Raw genomic sequence first — 8226 nt, forward strand, 5'->3', positions numbered from 1 at the left:
AGTTTCTGGTACCAACTTGCAAATGCTTCAGAAGAACATTTCCTTCTATATGGGGTGTGCTATGACTTTTATCCTCTTTCTTTGACTTTTCTGAATTATTTTTTTTTAATAATAGTTTTCAAACATCTTTCAGAGAAAAGAAGAGTTGGAGAAGATCAGAGGCAAAGTCAACCCCATGTTTCTTCACATGGCCAGCAGAAGGGCAAAGGAAGGCCTTCTTTACTATTTATGACCAACCAAAATAAGAGACCGCTTTAATAAAAAGATCCCGAATTTTATTTCTGGCACCCTTGGATTATCTCAGTCATCTGGTGCAAACTGATAACAACAAATCAACAGGCAAGAACATAAAACAATTTCTCATCCTTTTGCACAATGGGAGTATGGGTTGGCTGGTTGGGTTAAGGAGTTGGGTTTTTTTGTTTCTGTTTTCGTTTTCATTTTAGCAGGTATTAATGAAGGTTGTATATAAGATTACTTTATTTCCACATCTTCTCATATATTTCTTCCTTTTTTGGCCCTTTTCCTTTCTTACTTTGCAAGATTTGGCTTTACATCCAAAGCGCTTTTTGCCAACCTTGTTCACATTTGGCCTGGTGCTAACCACCTTGCTAGACTGAGTGCCCACATGGACACTTGTGCCATAGGCTTCTCCTGCTGTACATGTTCATTGTAGATGACACATGTCTTCCTGCAAACTTGAAATACTTTGCCAAATTGTTGACCTTTGTAATATCCTTGTACAACCTGAACTTCATCATCCTTTTAGATGGACATGGACTGGACGTGGTACTCCTGTCTCAGCTTTGGAAAGAGGGAAAGAAATAATCTTAATGTGAATGTGGGAAAGTGAGTTGGCATGTTTTTTATGGTTCTTGCTCTTGTCTGAAGTCAAAAAGGGATTAATTTTCATTTTTGGCTGTTGCCACTTCAGTGATGACCACAACAGGGAAGGGAAGATGGCATTTTAAGAGAAGTTTCTCTAACTATAATCTGTTTGTCTGTTGGAATGCTCAGTTCTGCCTGTCTAATCTCTGCTCAGGCTTTTGCCAGACCTACCCAATATTCTTCCTTTGAAAAGCTGGGATTTATAATTTTCACACAGTTGGAATCCTAGCCAGGCATTTAGTTGCCCATTTTTAAATGAAGCTTTGGTGTAATAATCTTTTTTGTTGCTGTTGTTGGTGTTGACTTTTTTTTTAATCTAAAAAGGAATGTTGGGTAAAGAATGACCAGCATATCAGAGTATGAACCCACATTCCCCATTTATTGACTAGTTACACAATATCTCACCTATAAGTTGGTTTAATAAGACCAATAACGTAGGACTTGCTATGTAAATTTACTGACATCACACTTGTAAAATACTACCTGGAGCCTAACCCATAGATAATACTCTATACTTATGAGATTCTTCTAAATTTATTTGAGGTTAACAAAGGTCCATCTAGTCAAGGCTATGGTTTTTCCTGTGGTCATGTATGGATGTGAGAGTTGGACTGTGGAGAAAGCTGAGCACCGAAGAATTGATGCTTTTGAACTGTGGTGTTGGAGAAGACTCTTGAGAGTCCCTTGGACTGCAAGGAGATCCAACCAGTCCATTCTGAAGGAGATCAGCCCTGGGATTTCTTTGGAAGGAATGATCTAAAGCTGAAACTCCAGTTCTTTGGCCACCTCATGCGAAGAGTTGACTCATTGGAAAAGACTCTGATGCTGGGAGGGATTAGGGGCAGGAGGAGAAGGGGACGACAGAGGATGAGATGGCTGGATGGCATCACTGACTCGATGGACATGAGTCTGAGTGAACTCTTGGAGTTGGTGATAGACAGGGAGGCCTAGCGTGCTGCGATTCATGGGGTCACAAAGAGTCAGACATGACTGAGTGACTGAACTGAATTGAACTGAACTGAATGCTTATTTATTTTTGTGAAATAATGTTATATATATACTTTCATTCGTTCATTCATCAAATACTTGTTGCACACCTTCTTTATGTCAGGCACAGATTTAAGAACTGGAAATATGTAGTAAATATTTAATATATATTAAGTTTATACAAGATTTTTCATTCTTATGGGAAAAACAGACAATAAACAAAATAAACATGCAAAATATATGTCAAATGTTAATAACTACTATGGAAAGGCAGTTGTGCCCTGAGCAGGTAATGCTTGAGAGGAGACTAACAGGAGGTGAGAGAGTAAGCCATTCAGACACCTAGGGGAAGAGAGTGTAAAAGTTAATAGACAGTAACCTCAATTAAGATACAGTTTTCTATTTTAAATGTCAAGGGGGAACTCTTTTGCCTTACTACAATAGCAGAGACCACCAAGAATAAGAAAACTTTTTCTTCTTGCCTGGGAAGAGCTTAGCCAATGAAAGAGTGTCACAACTCGTTCAATGAAGACTCTCAGTTCCTCCAGTGGACTCTTCATTTACTACAGCCCTCCCAACTTTCTTTTTTCTTCTATGAAAGAGTTCTTTTCTTCTCCTTGGGAAGACTTTGCATGTGCCTCACCACAGTTGTGGTTCCTGAATTGCTCTTCTTTGTTGATCTTGAATAAACGCATTTTTGCTGCAGAAATAACTGGTAGTCTACTGTTTAAGGTCAACAAAGGGTATGGTAAGTACATTATCCTGTGGCAAAAAGGTCAGTGTGTCTGGTGTGGAGTAGGAGATGTGGTCAGATAGAGGCTCTGTCATGAGGAACCTTCTAGGCTATAAATAAGGACTTCAAGTGTCACTTAGGGAAAGTGGATCCAGTAGAGGGGTATGAACAGAGAAATGACCTGATCTAAGACTTTAAAAGAAAGTACTCAGGCTGCTCTGTTAAGAAAAACTATTAGAAGGACTAGGGCAGAAGTAGGGGAGACCAGTGAGGAGGCTACTGCAGTGAATTGCAGTTCCTGGACCAGAGTTGTAGACAGCAGAGGAAGCAATGAGAAGTGATTGGAAGCTGGATATAGTTTGTATATAGGACTGATATGACTTCTTGAAGAGTAATTGTAGGGTGTAGGGAAGAAAAAAAAGTAAAAGATGACTCCAAAATTTTTGGCCCAAGAAACTGGAGTTGTTAGTCACTGACAGAGAAAACTGGAACCCTAATATATTTGAGATGGAGGTAAATAAGGAGGTCAGAAGTTTGGATATGAAAATTTAGGATTAAAAGGCCTATTAGGCTAAGTAGAAATCTTCATTTGGCCTATAAAATCATGAGACTGAATGAGAACTACCAGGGAAAGAGTGTATATAGAGAAGGGATGAAGTCCTGGGCCCCTCTGGCATTAAGAGGTGCTGGAGATGAGGGGGAAGTATCTGATTTGCAGATAGGTTGCTTGTAGGGAAAATGTAGAGGAATACATTTTGAGGAAATTTATCTATATTACATCTTGCTTTCCAATTCAAACCCTAAGAGAGTGAGGTATTGGCTTCCTAAATATCACAAATATTTCATATCTATTGCTTAGGAAGCATATAACTCTAGAAATGGTCAGGGAATTTGTACAGAAAGTAGATAAAAAAGTAATTGCTATGCTGGAGATACTTAAACAACTATATAAAGTCTACAGCAAGCATCAGTAAATTACCTGAGATATTCAACACTTTATTATAAAACAGGCTTTGTGTTAGATGATTTTGCCAAACTGTAGGCTAACAAGTGTTCTGAGCATGTTTCAATTAGGGTGGGCTAAGTTGTGATGTTCAGTAGGTATATTAATGTGTTTTAGATTTATGATATTTTCAACCAATCATGAGTTTATTGAGACATAAACCCACTGTAAGCTGAGGAAGATCTGTGACTGGATAACTCGTCACTAGATATAGGGAGTTAAAATTATCATTCTAGCAAAACAGTCACTCACTAACTTACAATCTTTACCCCTTTCATACACTGTTTCCTGTTAACTTCAATATTTGCAGCCATTCTCTTTATGACTCTAAAATTTTCTTACTCCAGACATCTCATGAATATATATTTAGTTCAACTATATAAATAGAGTTAGTAAGGTAAGGTAGTCTAAAGAAAACAAGTCACAAATTTAAAATATTCAGGGTGTGTAAAGTTATATTGAAAATGATTTTAGAACAAACTTGATAATCAGTTAGGTATATGCCAGTTATTTGCAAATATCCATCACTTTCTTCTAAGTGCATGTAGTTTTTGTCAAGGACTGTCAACGGTCCCCTAATCTTGATTTTCTCCTTCTCTCTTTAGCAAGAGAACGCTCAACATTCAGCTGAGCACAAGCCTGCTCAAATAAAGACTACATTTCCCAGTCACTCTTGCTGCTATGCTTGGCCATTTATTTTAGGGTCTACCAACGATATGTGAGCAGAATGCAGCCACACTGGTGAAAACTGCAAAAACCATCTTAGACCAGGGATAAAAGCCATGACTTGAGAAAGGTAGAATGACAAAGCAGTAAGTGTCCAGGTCCTCAAGATCACAGAGCTGCCATATGAGTTCTGGACTACTTATGATTTAGCTTTTACATGAAAAAGAAATTAATGTCGATCTGTTTGAATTATTGTTTTTTGCCTTTAGCTTTTCTTCTTTTCTCAGCTATTTGTAAGCCTTCTTCAGACAACCATTTTGCCTTTTTGCTAAACAGAAGTGAAAGGCAAAGGAGAAAAGGAAAGATATACCCATCTGAATGCAGATTTCCAAAGAATAGCAAGAAGAGATAAGAAAGCCTTCCTCAGTGAACAATGCAAAGAAATAGAGGAAAACAGTAGAATAGGAAAGACTATAGATCTAATTAAGAAAATTAGAGATACCAAGGGAACATTTCATGCAAAAATGGGCACAATAAAGGAGAGAAATGGTATGGATCTAAAAGAAGCAGAAGATATTAAGAAGAGGTGGCAAGAATACACAGAAGAGCTACACAAAAAAGATCTTCATGATCCAGATAACCATGATGGTGTGATCACTCACCTAGAGCCAGACATCCTAGAATGCAAAGCCAAATGGGCCTTAGGAAGCATCATTATGAACAAAGCTAGTGGAGGTGATGGAATTCCAGTTGAGCTATTTCATATCCTAAAAGATGATGCTGAGAAAGTGCTACACTCAATATGCCAACAAATTTGGAAAACTCAGCAGTGGCCACAGGACTGGAAAAGGTCAGTTTTCATTCCAATCCCTAAGAAAGGCAATGCCAAACAATGTTCAAACTAGCACACAATTGCAGTCATCTCACATACTAGTAAAGTAATGCTCAAAATTCTCCAAACCAGACTTCAACAGTATGTGAACCATGAACTTCCAGATGTTCAAGCTGGTTTTAGAAAAGGCAGAGGAACCAGAGATCAAATGGCCAACATCCCTTGCATCATCGAAAAAGAGTTCCAGAAAAACATCTACTTCTGCTTTACTGACTATACCAAAGCCTTTGACTGTGTGGATCACAACAAATTGTGGAAAATTATTAAAGAGATGGAAATACCAGACCACCTAACCTGCCTCCTGAGAAATCTGTATGCAGGTCAAGAAGCAACAGTTAGAACCAGACATGGAACAGCAGACTGGTTCCAAATTGGGAAAGGAGTACGTCAAGTCTGTATATTGTCATCCTGCTTTTTTAACTTATATGCAGAGTACATCATGTGAAATGCTGGGCTGGATGAAGCACAAGCTGGAATCAAGATTGCTGGGAGAAATATCAATAACCTCAGATATGCAGGTGACACCACCCTTATGGCAGAAAGTGAAGAAGAACTAACGAGTCTCTGAACATGAAAGAGGAGAGTGAAAAAGCTGGCTTAAAACTCAACATTCAAAAAAAACTAAGATCATGGCATCTGGTCCCATCACTTCATGGCAAATAGATGGGGAAACAATGGAAAGAGTAACAATTTCCCTGGGCTCCAAAATCACTGCAGATGGTGACTGCAGTATGAAATTAAGAGATGCTTGCTTCTTGGAAGAAAAGTTATGACCAACCTAGACAACATTTTAAAAAGCAAAGACATTATTTGCTGACAGAGGTCCGACTAGTGAAAGCTATATTTTTTCCAGTATGTTTTTTCATGTATGGATGTGAGAGTTGGACTATAAAGAAAGCTGAGTCCTGAAGAACTGATGCTTTTGAACTGTGGTGTTGGAGAAGACTCTTGAGAGTCCTTTGGACTGCAAGGAGATCCAACCAGTCCATCCTAAAAGAAATCAGTCCTGAATATTCATTGGAAGGATTGATGCTGAAGTTGAAGCTCCAATACTTTGGCCACATGATGCAAAGAATTGCCTCACTGGAAAAGACCCTGTTGCTGGGAAAGACTGAAAGTAGGAGGAGAAGGGGATGACAGAGGGTCATGGCAGATGGTTGGATGGCATCACCGACTTGATGGACCTGAGTTTGAGCAAGCTCCGGGAGTTGGTGATGGGCCCGGAAGCCTGGTGTGCTGCAGTCCATGGGGTTGCAAAGAGTTGGGTATGACTGAGCGACTGAATTGATTTGATTGTTTTTTGGCCTTTGTCACAGCAGTCAGACTTGTATCTCAATTTACTCATGGCCCTTTTAATAAAGGCCAATGTGCTAAAGTACAATAGAAGTTTCATTTATTATGCATTGATAGAGAACACACATAATGACAAAGTGGTACTATAAATGCAAGAAGATTTTAAGTGAATTTTTAAAAATTAATCATAGCTATGTACATTTGAAAAGCATCAGTTCAGTTCAGTTCAGTCACTCAGTCATGTCCAACTCTTCGCGACCCTATGAATTGCAGCACGCCAGGCCTCCCTGTCCATCACCAACTCCCGGAGTTCACTCAGACTCACGTCCATCGAGTCAGTGATGCCATCCAGCCATCTCATCCTCTGTCGTCCCCTTCTCCTCCTGCCCCCGATCCCTCCCAGCATCAGAGTCTTTTCCAATGAGTCAACTCTTCACATGAGGTGGCCAAAGTATTGGAGTTTCAGCTTCAACATCAGTCCTTCGAATGAACACCCAGGACTGATCTCCTTTAGGATGGACTGGTCGGATCTCCTTGCAGTCCAAGGGACTCTCAAGAGTCTTCTCCAACACCACAGTTCAAAAGCATCAATTCTTCGGTGCTCAGCCTTCTTCACAGTCCAACTCTCACATCCATACATGACCACAGGAAAAACCATAGCCTTGACTAGATGGACCTTTTTTGACAAAGTAATACCTCTGCTTTTCAATATGCTATCTAGGTTGGTCATAACTTTCCTTCCAAGGAGTAAGCGTCTTTTAATTTCATGGCTGCAGTCATAGGTGAGATATATTGCTTATTCACTCTATTGATAGTGCTTGGACTGGTGTGCAGATGTAAGGACTCTGCCAGACCCCTTCCCAGCACAAATATTTGAAGTCCATGGACTTAGGCTTTCACAGAATTGAATATGAGATTAGGCAGCAGAAGAGCTAGCTCAGAAGATTCAAGTAAAATCTGAAACGCGAGGTCAACTATATAGCTGTAGACATAACCAGGCACATGAAGAGAGCCGAGGCCCAGCGTGTCCCGCATCTAGAGTAGACCATGTGGGAACCTCCTCAGCATCACTTTACTACTTTCCTGTCACAGAGCAGTCATCTCACTTGGCGGGTGGGGTGCTGGGTTGAATAGTGCCCCCCTAAATTCATGTCTACCTGGACCCTGTGAATGTGACTTATTTGGAAATAGGATCTTTGCAGATATTATCAAGTTAAAATGAGGTCATGCTGGACTAGTGATCTGTAATCCAGTGATTGATGTCATTATAAGAAGGAAATTTAGACACAGACACATAAATAATCATCATGTAAAGACAGATGCAGAGATTGGAGTTAGCTGTCATAAACCAAGGAACACCAAGGACTGCCAGCAACCACCAGAAGCTAGAAGAAACAAGAAAGAATTCTTTCTTAGAGTCTTTGGAGGGAGCATGGCTCAGCAAACACCTTGGGTTGGGACTTCCAGCCTTCAGGATGATGAGAGAATACATTTTTGTTGCCTTGAGCCACCCAGTTTCTGGTATTTTGTTATGGCAGGTCTACAAAACTAATACAGTGGGATTGATCCTACCTTCAGTCGCAAGCTGGAAATATATTCATGTTTGACAACCAAGGAATCCTAACAGAAGAGATGCCTGCTGCATTGCTGAAGCAGAGTCTGAATGGATCCCCACTTTGCAGGTGTTTACTTTTTAGGTGCTGGATAGAGAGGTCAGAAGGATTCCAGGCTGATGCAGTGAGGAACACCTGGGGGACTTAGAGC

At 40.0% G+C, this 8226-nt stretch overlaps 1 pseudogene; it reads right to left on the reverse strand.

Annotated features, from left to right (window-relative positions):
• Nucleotides 1-442: 442 nt before the first annotated feature.
• On the reverse strand, nucleotides 443-913 carry LOC129647286 (60S ribosomal protein L26-like; annotated as a pseudogene).
• Nucleotides 914-8226: the final 7313 nt, after the last annotated feature.

This window comes from Bubalus kerabau, chromosome 3, assembly GCF_029407905.1.
Source record: "Bubalus kerabau isolate K-KA32 ecotype Philippines breed swamp buffalo chromosome 3, PCC_UOA_SB_1v2, whole genome shotgun sequence".
Taxonomy (NCBI): Eukaryota; Metazoa; Chordata; class Mammalia; order Artiodactyla; family Bovidae; genus Bubalus; species Bubalus kerabau.